This window comes from Macrobrachium rosenbergii, chromosome 10 (genome assembly GCF_040412425.1).
Source record: "Macrobrachium rosenbergii isolate ZJJX-2024 chromosome 10, ASM4041242v1, whole genome shotgun sequence".
NCBI classification, from domain to species: Eukaryota; Metazoa; Arthropoda; class Malacostraca; order Decapoda; family Palaemonidae; genus Macrobrachium; species Macrobrachium rosenbergii.
Window position 1 is genome coordinate 64,420,260 of NC_089750.1, and position 16,947 is coordinate 64,437,206.

A 16,947-nucleotide genomic window follows, 5' to 3' on the forward strand; every position below is an offset into this window, starting at 1 on the left:
ACAAAACCCAATTTCCATAGTGGAAATTATGGTAGACCTGCATTGTCTGTATTTTGTGTTGCGATGTGAATGCACAAGGGAGGCCACGCGTGATGAACGTGTGGGGTGGCAGCCCCCCTGATGGTCTCTCTACGTGAACTGGAATTGGAATATAAGATTTAGGCCAGAGGCCAAGCACTGGGACCTGAGGTCATTCAGCGCTGAAAGGAAAATTGAGAGTAAAGGAGGTTGTAAAGGTGTAACAGGAGGAACATCTCGCACTTGCACTATGAAACAATTGTAGAAGAGGGTGGAAAGTAAGACAGAAGAAGAGAATATGAACAGAGGTATAGTAAAAGATGTGAAAGGAGTTGCAGCTAGGGACTGAAAGGACTACAAAAATCCCTAAGTAATGCCTACAGTGCACTGCATGAGGTACACTGATGGCACACTCCCTATGGGGACTCTCTCTAAGAGAGGAGATGCCGTAAGAAGGGCAGTTCCTCCAGGGAACCTACTCTTAGCCTTTCTCCTTGCGCTCCAGTATTCCTGCATTCACCATGACCATCTCCCCAAGCAATGCTTCAAGCTGTCAACTACAGCACCAGAGGAAGGCCCTAATGCCAAAGATATCAGGAAGAAGGTCATGGATTTCTAGGTCAAGGTGGTCAATCTCTCCGGCAGACAGCAGCAGGCAACCTTGAGACAGCCCCCTATCATCGTCTTCCACCACGTAGAGTCCAAGGAGAACAAAGGACCATTTCAGTCAACCTGTTTGCTACCTTCTTCCTGAAAATCAGATAGGAGTGAGAAGAATGTGTCCAAGAAGAGGTTGAGGGCAGAGTCAGCAGGTCCTTCTTCAAGTATCAGAGGCTGGAGAGGTTTCAATCTCCAAGGGGTGACAGGGAGAGCAGACATTCACCTTTAGTTGCATTCACTGCCTCTTCCTTGGTTTCATAGCATCCCGCCTTATTCCTCCCAATATCGGAAAGACAGATCAGCCTCTAGGATGAACAGGAGTGGTTTGCCCTGTGGAAGCAGCAAAACAGAGTGATGGAGCAATTCAAGGAGGTGGAGCAGATCAAGAACCAGCAGTCACATCCTGTTGCCCTGCCATCAGCAGTATACAGCAGTATAGCAGCAGCTCCACTAGACACTCAAGCAGCGGGAGACCGCTGTCCCAATCTCAGAGCAGATCAGACAAGGGATGGAGCACATCTCAAAACAGGAAGCAGAGGCTCGCCCCGCTCTGCTCTGCTTCCCGCCCCTCTGATTGCAGCTCCCCAAAACAGAGACGCACCCCACACATCAAGGCAAAGATAGAGGCTCCATTTTTTTTTTATTACCTCGTTCAATTCATACTTTCTCCGAATAAATTCTGATAACAGAATAAAATAAAACTAAAATGTCTAAGCACTGGGAAACATGTTAAAGAGAAACCATAGAACAATGTGGCAGAATGGATGAGGTGGGCAAAAAGTCTGGCCTGCCTGAACACAATAGATTTTCAAACACTATAATGACTCTTTCCTCTCATACCTCTTGGGATAAGACCCTTACTGCCAGACCCATAAAGGTCACCCTGCTGATCCTGACACCCACAGTATATCCAACAACCTGATGATCCACATAATTTGTGAAGTATACTTTTTGACTTGTCTGCGCTAGGTTAAAATAAAAAACCTTGCCAGATAAGTTAACCTTTGGTTAATTTTTGTACAGTAAAGTTATGCCTAGAGCTCTCTGTAGGCAGCACTTGTGGAAAGCCAGAGGAAGAATTTGAAGGCTGCACCAAGTTGCTCGTAAGTATACCTTAGTTTAACCAGACCACTGAGCTGATTAACAGTGCTCCTAAGGCTGGCCCGAAGGATTAGACTTATTTTACGTGGCTAAGAACCAATTGGTTACCTAGCAACGGGACCTACAGCTTATTGTGGAATCCGAACCACATTATAGCGAGAAATGAATTTCTATCACTAGAACTAAATTCCTCTAATTCTTCATTGGCCAGCTGGAGACTTGAATGCGGGGCCAGTAGAGTGTTAGCCGAGAATTATACCGACCCGTCTAACGAGGAACTGTTGCTCATATAGGTTAGGACTAAGGTTATGGCTAAGTCAAGCTTTGTCTCGAGTTAAACCAAGTGTGGTTGTTGTGGTGCCAACTGTGATCCCCTACAAAGGTTACATCCTAACCTAACCCCATCTAAGAAAAACTGTACTACCTGACTAGTAGTTTTCATCACCTCTATAATTCCCTAACCTTCATAACTTCATCTGGTATACCAGTATATGGCAGCACTGCTAGGTTTGATAAGTCCTCTAATATTAAATGGAGTCTATGGTATGTCCTGCAGACATACATACTAGACTATGGGATTGTGGAGTAGGGTGGCTGGCTTCTTTTCTTCAACCTTTGGCTCCCAGCTATATGTTGGGTGAAAAACAAGCAGGAATAGAACCTCAGACTTCACAAATTCACCTCAGCACTCACCCACTCTCCATTGCAAGTTTATTCTACTAAAACAATTTGTAACATCCATGCAATTCAAAAGAAGTAACACCTGAAAAAAGAGCTAAGATGATTTTCAAGGAAAGGAAAGTTGGCTGAGCGAGATAACTAAAAGGATATATACTTACTAACATAACTTCGGGCTTTAGTTCAATCACTGTTATGATGCGCAAGTTTCCTATGGTAACCAGAAGGCCTCTCCAGTTGTTCTAAGAAACCTAACCTACACTGTAAGCTTTAGCTTATTTTTGCAATTTTTTTGCTGCACTGAATTCTTGAAACCAGTCTGTTGGAGCACTGAACTAACCTGATTGAAATAATCTAGTCTGAGTTCCAAAGCATACATTATGCACCTTACTAATATAGTAATTATTTATAAGGGACCTATGTGCTAACCTACCCTAGAACACAGTGTCTTACTTGATTGGTCCCAAGTGGTGGCAACTTTTTAAATAAACATGAAATAGGTCTGCTCTTTAATGTCAATCTATTCTTTAGGTTTTGGACATTAATCTGGGTTACAGGGTAGAGTTAAGTGCTCAGTGACCATTTCAGGATTCCTCGACAACAATTGAGTCTTGAATTGACAGGCTAATGCACAACCCAAGTAAAACTGTGCCCTAAGAGGTGCGTGAAAAAAACCTGTCAAATTTTGTCAGCTAATGATGCAGGCTAATCTTTGTTACTTGTAACAGGGGCATCTGGCTAAAGGTAATATTATTATTTTTATATATTACTTTCAAAAGTCCAAGTCAAATTTCTAGATTTGAATGATTTGCTTTTAAATGAAATGAAAACATTAGCAAGATACAGAAGTTGAAGAGCTAACTGAGAACAGACCAAGTAAAAGGTTGAAAGTAACATATCTAGGGCTGATGGGATGCTGCTAGACAAGCTATACATGACAATCCTGTATGGGGATATATGCAATAAAATAACACAGTTTACTTTTTAACCAGAATTCAGACATCATGTATTTTCAACAAATTTGTTGCAATGGATTAAGAAACAAGATGGGGGTCTTGGGAGTGTCTTGTCCTAAAATCCTTGAAAATTTCCCTACATTCACTGCTAACATTTCTTCAATGAGTAAAATAGCTCTCCTGGCTAGCCCATAAATGTCTGATATGCTATATCAGTATCCCTGTAAGTACAATACCACTGACACACTATTAACATAAATATGGATCAGTTAATATTCTAAACTTATTCTTACTGTGACACACGGTTAAATTACTGCTCTTCCCATTTGAACCGACTGATCTTCCTGTCCACAAAATTTAATCCAACATGTAATATATTTGTACAACCGTGCTTGAGCAATGTTACACATCTCCAAGAATATTTTTTTCATCTATTACCTGATTTTGCTTGTTTCCTCACATTTCAATAGCTCTAATGCACAAGCAGTGGTGACATAATAACATTTCCATTCCAATTTTGATACAGTTATTCTTTGGTTATACTATGACTGTTTACTATGATTACATTGTTCCTAAAGCTAAGAAACAACATAACCTATCCACTGTCATCTAGTGTCATTCAAAGTTTCAATAACACTTATTCAGTCTTAAACTAATGAAATATGGTTTTTCTAATACAGCAGTTTTTTATATGATTTTACAAGTTAAACATTCATTTCCACTGTAAATGCTGAATTAATGAGAAGGAGCCCCAGGAGAAGACATTGGAAACCCCCATTATCGTAAAATATAAGGAGCTGTAGTAGACTGACCAAGAATTTCCAATGAAAGTTAAAATAACATTCATCAGAATCACATCAGAAACTATCTGAAAAGCATATTTTAAAATGAACAGTTATTATAAAAATATTTACTGTTTCACTGTAGTCTCTCCTGGATTGCTATACCTGTAGCTCATATGCTCATGCCTGAAGGCTGGCTTTCAGATAAAGGTGCCGAACAGTTGAGCATTTTATGTCTGCAGTCATGGCCTACTTAAAAGTAAATTAAACACGTATTTCAACAGAGAGGCATCCAAACCTAACATAATCTTAATCAAAACAATCGCAAGGTGCTGTACCTGTCCTGGCCAAGAGGCAAAAGATGCCCGCTATAAAACATGATATCATGCACAGTAAAACACGTGTACAATTAGCCTGTAATATTACTGTTTGATTTGGTCTGCATATTAAACTTTGATTTTTCTGGTGGTTTTGAATAACCTATGATTCATCCAATTCTTACTTTGACATGTCACAGAATGCATTATTTATCATTATCAAAATTCAAAATTCACTAATTCATAGTAAGCTATGCCCAATTATAGGCTAGTTGAGGGATAACTGTAACAGATATATTAAAATCATAATAATCACATTAGAGATTATCAGGAAAGCTTTGTTTACAATCCTAGGATATAGAATACTGTACTGTGCTAAAAGTAAACTTTACCAAATTAGGCCTAGGATGCCAAACTATGAATACTGGATATTTCTAAGTAACAGCTCCGCTCAGACTATTACCTTGGAAACAGATTTTTCCTATATTTTTGGTGTTGCTGATGGAGGAGGTGGTGCTCCTCATTGTCAGTCAATTATTATTAACCTCGTCTCTACCCAACATGGTTGGAGACCCTTTAGGAACGCAGGGCTTTGGAAATGATAGGAGAAAGACCGGACTGCCTTGTTGTTGTTATGGAATGGTACCATGTATTCCCAAGTCATTAGGGAGCAATATGTTTAAGAAGGGACTGGCTAAGGAAACTTATTATAAAAGAAACTATACTAAACTAATGTACTCTAACCTGACCCAACCTAGCAGGCCATGTTGTTTAGTTGGGGGGCTCTGCCCGTCAAATGCTGCCCCCCCCACCCCCCAGTAAAGGAAACTATACATTTTACCAAAAGCTATAAGACTGCACATACACAATGGCATTCCAAGATGGCCATTGTACAACTTCTGAGGTTAATTAGAGTTGACCAACAAAAAATAACGGTAAATTCATATTAAACAACCATAATACTATATGAAAAATCAATTACTTAAGTAATACCCGATGCGGAGCTCTTGCTTACTTCTACCAAATACTGATTAGACAAGCATCCACTCCTCTGGTCCAGCCTACTGTACTTATCGTCAACATTTGGGCTTGAGTAGCCAAAACTCCTACAGTAAGCTACAACTACATATTGTAGCCTAGCCTAAGCCTCTACCAGGCTTTCTGCCAGACCTAGCTAGTCTGGATTGGGGTGGATTACGCTTAGTTATCAGCTACTTCGTGGGGAGTGTGGTTAGGTTAATCTGGCTAATGTACCCTTAGGCATTAAGACTATAATAATTAAACGCTGAGCGATCTGGCTTTAAGACACTATAAACAGAAGCAGTGTATAAAAAGTATTTGCACTTATGGTATGCTGTACAATATTAGCATCCATTACTTAAATAAATCTCTTAGATTACAGGTATACGTACGTCCTAGACAAACGCAACGCGTTCAACCAACCACGCAGGTGCCTTTGGCTTCGAGTGACTTGGAGAAACTCAAATGAGTACAGTATTTTGCGGTTGAGCCGCTGAAAGGAAAGACGTTTGTTTACATTTTACATTTTCAGGATTCGCGATGACGTAACTTCATCTAATTAATTTAGTTTGATACGATTCCTTTTTATACTCATAAGAATTTAGGAAATTCTCAAATAAAAAATAAATTTTTCATATAAACCACAGTCATTCATGTTTGAATGATATATACGCGTTCAAATTGCCTTAACTCGCCTATCACGACTTTTCTGAAAAACAGACGGGAGCACTTTGACGTTTGTGCGACGGCAGAGCTGCTGTCCGACTTCTTTTATTGACGATCGCGTGATCCGCTCATTAGCAATTATTATTCTTGTAAAAGCTTTCCCTGACCTTGCTGACCTAAAATAGTAACTGATGGTTGGCAGATCAGAGTAAAAAACCAAATAATATTGTTTTCATAGATATCATTCGAATCATTACTAAGAATTCGATGGTGCGTATGAGGCAACAAGCAGCCTGATGATAATTCACAAATAAGTTTTGGGGTCATTCGTTTCCTAAATTCCTTTTCTCGTAGCAACTTTATTAACTTAACTAAATAATATATATATATATATATATATATATATATATATATATATATATATATATATATATATATATATATACACACAGTATGCATGTATGTATGCATATAATTTATATTTATATATAATATATATATAATGTATGCATATATATATATATATATATATATATATATATATATATATATATATATATATAACAGTGAATGTATATTTGTTTGGCTTCTATAGAAATCCAAACCGCCTGACAGACCCAGACAAAATTTTGCACACGGCCTCTATGTAACCCCAGAAAGGTTTTTAACTCAAAATCAAACCCCTATCCCGTGAAAGAAATACGAACACAGACAAAGAAATGGAATTTTCGTTTTTACGACACCTTTTCCTTCAGTTTTCTGGGTTTATTCTCATCTCACCTGATGCTTCACCTTTTCTCCTGGCACTACCAGAAGTATGATTAACTTACAATAATGAATCGCCTATAACAACAATTTTTTATCAGAATTTACGTGAATTTTGATAATAATTTATGATAATAATTAATATAATTGTTTTTACCTTGATAGAATCTACACTAAAAAAACATAAATTGATAATTTCTTTCCGTAGTAAGTGAACCCGAGTCTGAGCATGCGTAGTAGTGGCTTAACTCAATGATTTCAGACAGCAGCGGTTGGAATTAATTATCATGTGAAGTGGCAAAAAACTTCACTGCAAACGGAAGATAAGTTTCTTTTCACACTGCTTGGTACTGATTACCTGGAAGATAATGACTGAAAATTTTAGATTAAAACTTTACAGGAATGTAGATCATTACATTTGGAAATCTTTTCCAAAAGGAACTTGGAGGGTAAATGCATTAGATGCAAATAGGGATTTAAGAAATGGCAACTACTACACCTCGAGTGACTCGAAGTGATCACAGCTTAAACAACACATCAATTCATACCTTTTGCTGATGCAATCATGCACAGTAAGGAATAGTATTCCCATCATTTAGGAAAATAAAATGATTGTTTATAGTTATATATTAGAATTATATATATACATACATATATATATATATACATTGTCTGGCATATATATATATATATATATATATATATATATATATATATATATATATATATATATATATATATTCATTTCTATCTTTATCAACACGTGTTTATTCAAAACAATACTCGTAAATACCGATTGCCTAATATTCCTCCAAGAAGGGAAAGATTTTTTTTTTATTCATGATCACATTGTACGAACTGACCAAGTTTATTGATGCCGTAAGTGTAATTTTTTACACAATTCTGTGTAAAGGAATTTGATGTCATTGTAAAGATAATGAGTTGTAATTTATGTTATGGTAAAAACGGCCCTAAAATCAGTATAAAAATACATATGAGTTGAAGTTAGCCGCGTAGGAAAGTGTTTTGCTACTTTTTTTCTTAATATGATGAGGGGGTGGAAGGCTAACTCTTGCAGTAATTCACTAAATAATGGGAAAGACGTAAAAAGGCTTAACCGAGTATAGACTAGATATTTCTTATTAAAAAAAGACGTCTATTCCCATACAATATTAATGAATGAGTTAAAATTAGAACTGAGGGGTTGGTTCAGTTTTTTATGAATTGGACAGTGAAGCTTACTTTCATTATAGTGACACATAATATCATAAAAAGACATCACTGGCCTACGCCTATACCAGACTGTCTGTATAACATGGAAATATTGTTTTAGATTTTAATTGTATGATTTGGACTTATAACAGCCTACAAATAGCATTGAAGGGTCTAGCAATGAAATTAATGCGAGGTTCAAGAGAAATGTCAAAACAGAGACTGATTCTTTATTATTCTCGAATCTCGACAGGTGTTTATAAGACAAAAAGCGGACGGAAAGGTAGCGGGCGACCCAAGGCCCCCACTTCGTCCATACAAGATTTTGTGTTTTCTGGCAAGCATAAAAATACGTACAACATTCGTTACATGGCATATAAAAGGTACATATACATATCGGCAGAAAGGCCGTACAATGATACATAAGATGAGGTACATAAAGAATCTGAAATAAAGACGGGTAAAAAACATGACGTGATAAATGTATATCTGAAAGGAGAAACACAAGCAAGGAGAGGCGCGATTTGTCGCCCTTACAAATACTCCCCCCAAAAGACAATAATTAGAGGAGCAATTATTGGATGAAACAATATTAATCATGGAGGTGCTGGGGCAGTCGGAGTGGGCCCCTGCTTCTGGAGAACTGTGGGCTCGGGGTGGAGTTAACTCCTGGGGATGGCTGGGTGCATTTCCTGGGCAGCCCCAGGCCCGGCCTTGGTGGGGGTATTTTGGGGGAACTCTGGGGTGCCTGCCTACTTCTTCACAAACTTTGCCGTCCAACAGGAATGCAGGTTTCAGTCTGTCGATGGTGATCCCGTCCTCCCGCCCATGGATGTTGAGGAGGAATGCTTTGCTGGCCCACCTGATGACTCGGTGGGGGCCCCCTGTAGGGCCTGGTTAAGGGCAGGCAGCGAGCGTCCACCCTGACGAAGACGTAGGCGCAGGAGTGTAAGGCGGGTGGGCTGTAGGTGATGGTTCTGTCGGTGAAGGTCTTGTGGCAGGGTGCGAACCTTTGTGGCGTCGGTTGTCAACCTGAGGGCAGCGGCGGGGTTGTGGTGAGTTAAAGTGGTGGCACTGGAGAGGGCCCTTTTCGTCTGGATGAATGCCTGCTGCTGCGGAGCTTCCCACGTTAGTATTTTTGGTTTCCCCTTCAGGATTGATGTCAGGGGGTACATGATATGGGCGACATCTGGGATGAAGCGCTGGTAGTAGTTTATCATCCCGAGAAACTCCTGAAGGGCCTTGATGGTTTGTGGTTCCAGGAAATTTTCTATGGTTTCTACTTTAGAGGCCATGGGGCGCACTCCTGCTGGGGCAATCTTGTGGCCAAGAAAGTCTACTTTTTCTTTACTGGAAATGCACTTGTCACACCTGACGACTAATCCGCTGTCCTGCAGGCATTTCATGATGGTGCGGACATGGTGATGGTGTTCCTCTGGGGACCTGGAAAAAATGAGGATGTTGTCGACATAGCAGATGCAAAAGGGCAGGTCTCCCAAGATGGTATCTCCTGAAGGGCGTGATGATGGGAGTCTTTGGGACGTCATTGGGATGCACAGGGACTTGGAAGTACGACTTCAGTAGGCCCATCTTGGAGAAAATTTTGGCTCCGTGGAGGGCGCCTGTCAGGTCTTGCACGTTAGGGAGGGGGTAGTGGTCTGGTGTTGTTACCAAACTCAGGCGCTGATAGTCCCCGCAGGGCCTCCATGAACCATTGGATTTCTTTACCACGTGGAGGGGGAGACATCAACGGGCTTGATGCTTTTTTACAGACACCCATGCGTTCCATTTCTGCGAAGGCCCGTTTGGCGTCTTGTAACTTCTGGGGGGACAGACGTCGGAACTTGGCATGGGTTGGTGGGCCCATCGTGGTGATGTGGTGGCAGATGCCGTGCTTTGCTGAAGCCCCAGGTGACTGGCGCAGTTCTGGTTTGAACATGTACGGGAACCCCTGTAGGAGGGACGCATAGCTGTTGGGGGCTGTGGAGCAGATGGAGGGCCTCCGGTGGAGAGCTGATGGGAATGGCACGTCCCTGTGTCGAGGAGGCATTGTCTGGCGACGTCGACTAGTAGTCCGTGGTGCCCTAGGAAGTCCGCGCCCAGCAAAGGGAACTTAACATCAGCTATGATGAAAGGCTAGTGGTATCTGCGCCCCAGGATTGAGATAGCCCAAGTCATCGTGCCATAAGTGCAGATGGGAGTTTTGTTTGCTGCCAGGAGGGCGGGTACTGAGTCAGGTAATTTTTCTAAACTTTCCCTGGATGGCGGGAAAACCGACTGCATTGCCTCTGTATCAAAACCAGCAGGTGGCGTTTGGAAATTTCGTCTGTGATGAAAAATCCTGCTGGGTGGGGGGAGTTGGGTTTCGCGGCCACAGCTGTTATTTGTGGCCGCCTTAGCCGTTTTTTGTGAAAGAACACGGAGACCTGCAGGTTCTGGCATTGGTCCCTAACTTTCTATGGTAGAAACACCACGCCGGGTTTGGCCATGTCTTGTGCTCTCTGAGTGGCGGTCTTTTCTTATAAACGGCATTGATGTCTCCGTCAACGTTGCCGTCTTCCTCTGACAGGTTGCAGGCTCCCAGGGCAGCGACGTGTGTCGAGGCCTTGGTGGCCTCGTAAAGTTTCTGGGCGTCGTCGACTAAGGCATCCATGTCTAGGTTCTCTGCATCCCTTATCTGGCGCCAAACTTCCTGTGGGAGAAGCCAAAGGAAAATTGCTTTTGTCAGGTCTATTGTCCTTTTCCTCCCATTCTCATTGTGACCTGGGAGGGTTAACAACCCCCATAGCTGGTCCCAGGCTTCCCTGGGTGATGCATCTCCAAGGGGCTGGGATAACAGGTCGAATGCACGCTGCACTCTCTCGGACACGGGCATGGAGTAGGAATTCAGCAGTTTGTTCTTTAAGTCCGTGTATGTGACTTTGTCAGGTTGCGCGTCTAGCCGTGGGAGATCCTGTTGAATACTTCTGGGAGTGCTGTCATGACTATGTCTGATTTTGTAGCATCATCTGAGATGTGCGCCGTGCGAAAATGCGCATCTGGGCGCCGGAACCATGATACCATGTTTTGCCGCAAGAACGGTGGAAGTTTGACTGTGTCTGGCCTTGTTGGTGAGAGAGGCGTACAGATGATGCTCGCGTGTTCACACTGAGGTTCTGTTTCTGACATCTTTACTTCTCATGCACCAAAACGCAGAAAAATGTGCTGTACTGAGTCCGTTAATGGTGCTGATTTGTTTGCGAGGTCGAACGAAGTGTCAAAACATGCCCTTTTGGGTACGCCAGATTTAGTCCATTAATGGCACAGTTTCTGTCAGGGAGGGTGCTATCAGAGGCATAAACTTTATGCTGTAGTTAGTCCGCTAAAGGCTTTCTGATGGTAGGGTGCGGCCATAGTTAGTCCATTAATGGCTGGGTCAAAACAGCGCTACCTGTCCCCAACCCGGGGTCACCAGCGTGAGGTTCAAGAGAAATGTCAAAACAGAGACTGATTCTTTATTATTCTCGACAGGTGTTTATAAGACAAAAAGCAGATGGAAAGGTAGCGGGCGACCCAAGGCCCCTCACTGCGTCCATACAAGATTTGCGTTTTCTGGTAAGCATAAAAATACGTACAACATTCGTTACATGGCATATAAAAGGTACATATACATATCAGCAGAAAGGCCGTACAATGATACATAAGATGAGGTACATAAAGAATCTGAAATAAAGACAGGTAAAATACATGACATGATTAATGTACATCTGAAAGGAGAAACACAAGCAAGGAGAGGCGCGATTTGTCGCCCTTACAAATGTCTATACATAATTTAATCATATTCTGATCAGAGTGTCTGGGATGCTTCCCAGATGAAATACAGTGGCAAACTATCATGAAATTGGCGCTAACCTGTCCAGTGCCACACGTGCAATTACCTGTCAGTTGGTCGAAAGATATTTAGGTCATACCATCAGTTCATCCGTTCTGGTGAGTGGATTGTCTCCACCAGCAAACCATTGTCTATACGTACGTTTTAACAGCAGTTTCAATGAACTGACAGGAGAAATGACAGGAAAACTTAGGGGTGTTAGGGAAGAGAGAGAGAGAGAGAGAGAGAGAGAGAGAGAGAGAGAGAGAGAGAGAGAGAGAGAGAGAGAGAGATAATTTATCGAATGTCATTCAGAGTTCATTCACGAACAGCGCTGGGTTGGTCAGGTAGTATATGTTCATTCATATATATATATATATATATATATATATATATATATATATATATATATATATATATATATATATATATATATATATATATATATATATATATATATATATATATATATATATATATATATATATATATATATATATATATATATATACATATATATATATATATATATATATATATATATATATATATATATATATATATATATATATATATATATATATATATATATATATATATATATATATATATATATATATATATATATATATATATATATATATATATATATATACATATACTGTACATATACTGTATATACAGGGTGTTTCGAAATTAGAGGCGCCCCCCCTCCACAGAACAAATTGAAAGTATGAAGTTTTCTGCTATAGCCTATCTCCAAGTACATTATTTTAAGTTTCTATTAAGCTATTTTTCATTTTACATTTCTTGTATTTTCAGACTGAGTGATGGAGTTAGATACAGCCATGGCTACCGACTCAGAGGAAATCAGATGGACTGACTGAATCCGGGCTATAACCTTCAGAGAGGCCAGGGATGCTGGCGCATCCCTGATTTCATGTTCCTGGATAGCTAAATACATTAAAACAGATGAATCCTTTGTTAAAAGAAACTGGAACAAAAATCCATATGACTGTCATCGCAAAAAGAGTGAGAATCTTGGAAGGCCTGAAGTCCTTTCTCAGGAGTCAAAAGACATCATAGCTGAGGCAGTGGGTAGACCAAGAAAGTCTTTACGTAAATTGGTGCTTGAACTAGAAACAAAAAGGGGAAAGAAGAGAAGTTATAGTGCCGTATATCATGAGTTGAATAAATCTGGTATGAAGCCATTTCATGTTATCAGCAAGCCCAACATCACTCAGCAACAGAGAGAACACCGTGCATGGTTTTGTGGTTCATTTCTTAAAGATTGGGATGAAGCTGACTTTCTCAATGTTGCCGCATCATATGAATTCTTCATTTACACAGTCAGGAAGCCAAATCATAAAAATGACATCATTTGGGCTGCAAAGTTGGATAATATCAGCGATGATGTGCACTATCGCCAAGTTGTGAAATTTCCTGAATGTTTGGGAATTTTTCTGTTTCGCAGCCAAACGGTTAATGTGGATCATCAAAGAAAAAGGACAGTCATGGAATGGCGAATACTTCAGAGAAACTGTGCTTACTGGTGGAGTATTTCCTTTCCTCAAAGATCCTGGAGAAGTCACATTTTTGCATGATAAGGCACCATGTTTCAAGGCTCTTCAGACACAGGAGCTGCTTCAAAACAGTGGTATCGATTTCTTCTCGTCAAGTGAATTTCCAGGTAGCTCCCCTGACCTTAAAGTGTGTGAAAACATTGGTAGTGTAAGGATTGGGGATTGAGTGACATACTGGCTGGGTGTTAACTGAGATAAATGTACAGAATCTTCGAAGATGTTATTGACGCATGCGAGCGGTAATGTAGCGTCTACACACAGACAGGTAAAACAGAGATAAAAGATTCAGACATCTGTTTGTCGGCAGACAAACAGATGGCGATATCAAGAGACATGATTAATATACAGTGATGAAACATACATCAGTGGAAAGGCCAGGAAATTCTACATATGGCCAATTGCATGAGATTCAAGACAGCTTAATGAATACAATGCAGTAGCATAATATATGAAAAATGGAGAGACGTTTGGCATCTTCACAAACAGAAACACACATACAGTTTGGTACAGAAGATTCGGTGGAACATTATGAGTACATGATTAGAATGCCCGCATGGCAATGCAAGTAATGGTGATTGTACACAAATTGAGACAACAATGGTTAGGGAGAAACAGACGGAAATATTGTATGGTTGCAATCGCTTTCTGCCAGAGAAAGAAGACGAGACGCTTGCTTTGTCCTGTCCACTCCGATGGATGACGATTGACGAACACGCGAACACACACGTTTTTGGAAGAGACAGCGTCGGGCTCTTACAAATACTCTCCCCCAAGATGTGGGTAACGTCTGATTGTTTGGAAGAGACAGCGTCGGGGCGACGGGCTCTTACAATGTTCCCCCCCAAAAGCGAGGCATCGATACGGAAATTGTCCTGCTGACAATTGTAGTTGGCTCGATGGGCTTGGGCTATGGGCGGGTAGGAGGCTGAAGGGCGGTGCTGGCCAGCGGGAGCTCGAGGAGGACGGGAGCGGGTTGAAGGGTGACGTCGGATGATCCTTCGGTGGCCGGCTCGAGGGCTGAAGGATGACGGCAGCTGATCCTTGGTAGCCAGCTCGAGAGGGGCGGCAGCAGGCTGAAGGATGACGTTGGCTGTTCCTTCGTTGGTCAGCTCGTCCAGTATGAGTGCAGGGGCGGCTTCAGGTATCCTGGAGGAGGCATCCAGGGCTCCGGTGGTGGGGTGGGTCATCTCGGAGGGTTGGACTTCTACTGAGAACTCGGGAATGGCGGGAAGCAGCGAGGTGGCGAAGGGTCTGTTGGCGCGTGGGTCGTCATCTTGGGTCGGCCTGGTCCTTCGGGTCACTCCGGGGTCACCAGTGTAAGGACTGGGGATTGAGTGACATACTGGCTGGGTGTTAACTTGTTTATTGGTAGTTCCTTACTGAGATGAATGTACAGAATCTTCGAAGCTGTTATTGACGCGTGCGAGCGGTAATGTAGCATCTACACACAGACAGGTAAAACAGAGATAAAAGAATGGCGATATCAAGAGACATGGTTAACATACAGTGATGAAACATACATCAATGGAAAGGCCAGGAAATTCTACATATGGCCAATTGCATGAGATTCAAGACAGATTAATGAATACAATGCAGTAGCATAATATATGAAAAATGGAGAGACATTTGGTGTCTTCACAAACAGAAACACACATACAGTTTGGTACAGAAGATTCGGTGGAACATTATGAGTACATGATTAGAATGCCTGCATGGCAATGCAAGTAATGGTGATTGTACACAAATCAAGACAACAATGGTTAGGGAGAAACAGACGGAAATATTGTATGGTTGCAATCGCGTTCTGCCACTCCGATGGATGACGATTGATGAACACACGAACACACACGTTTTTGGAAGAGACAGCGTCGGGCTCTTACAGTAGTATCTTAAAGGATCATGCTGAAGCACACACAGTGAACTATGACGGTATACCAAGCCTCGACGACCTGCGAAGAGAGGTGACCTAAGTGCTCAGGGAAATGGAATTTGAGTCTCAGCTTTTTTGCGATTTGCTGAAATCATACCCCTCAAAAATGCAGGCTGTGGTACAGGCAGATGGAGGCCATACAAAATATTAAATACTCAGAGAGAAATTTAAATAAATACCTGTTCTGAATTAATTTTGTTTTTCTTTTGGTCCATATCAATTTTAGTTTATGCTGCAGAGGGGACCTCTAATTTCAAACACCTTCTACATATATACAATATATATATATATATATATATATATATATATATATATATATATATATATATATATATTATATATATATATATGGCTCTAAATGGGTTTTGTCTTCAGATGGAAGGGTCTAATCATATGAATAAGTATATTGAAGGTTGTAGCCTTGAATAGATTTGAAGACTCCTCTTTGCATGATTAAGTGGAGACAGTTAAGCGTCATCCAAACCATATGAATCTATTTCTGAGACTTCAAATGGAAATGGCTCAGTACAACAATGAGTGATTTATTAGAGGTAGTCTTGAATCCTGTGCTTCGCTGCTGTCATCGCGTCTATAACAATCATTGTAAGTCTTTAAGCTTTTTCGATTTTTTGTTTTCATTAATGGGTTCGAAAATCCTTATTCCTTTACGCTACAAACATACTACCATTCTCGCTTACGATTTTCGGGACAACAATTGTGTAAAGGGAATGCTGATGTGATAGCTTTAATCCTGTATGTCTTTTTCCTGACCTACACTTATATATATATATATATATATATATATATATATATATATATATATATATATATATACAGTATACATATATATATATATATATATATATATATATATATATATAATAATAGTAATAATATATATATATATATATTTGTCATAAACTGGGGTGTCTTGGTTGGTGAGAAACTGAAACAAAGTTTATATTGATGCTGCTTCGAAACCAAGAAAGCCCAGCTTATGAGCAAAAGGAAAAGTTATTTGAAAACTTGTCTTAGATTTTCCTGGATTTACAACTGAATGAGGAAGGTCGCCATTTGGGAATTAGAATTCTTTTACAAATTTACAGGGGTTTATTTACAGGGACTTTAGCAAGTAAACAATGAGATAACAAAACAACAGGATAACCAAGGGGCAGACTCATTAATAGGACACTTGAAACAATAATGCAATGATTGGCAACAAGCAAGTTGATTAATAATGGGGCCAATGTGCAATACAATCAATCCAATGATAATAATAACATTTAGTCTTGCCCTGATTACACGAAATAGTCTCAGATAATGCAAATGAAGGAACGCCAGGATGGGAGAATAATTCATATGAACAATTTCAGGCCACAACGGATTTGGTAATGACTGCGACCAAGAAT

General features: G+C 40.5%; 1 protein-coding gene across 3 annotated transcripts in view; it reads right to left on the minus strand.

Annotated features, from left to right (window-relative positions):
• The window catches only part of LOC136842717 (thiamin pyrophosphokinase 1), a 65,758-nt gene that overhangs the window by 23,495 nt on the left and 25,316 nt on the right, over positions 1 to 16,947 (minus strand). Inside the window, exons 1-2 of one of the 3 annotated variants that reach the window (XM_067110430.1) lie at positions 5,925 to 6,016; positions 4,328 to 4,444 (exon numbers count right to left, since the gene is read on the minus strand). The exons of 1 other annotated variant lie outside the window; for it this stretch is intronic. The gene's annotated coding sequence lies outside the window, so the exon portion shown is untranslated. Of the gene's footprint in view, positions 1 to 4,327; positions 4,445 to 5,924; positions 6,056 to 16,947 lie in introns of those variants that run through there. One more of the 3 variants, XM_067110428.1, reaches the window with a different exon arrangement.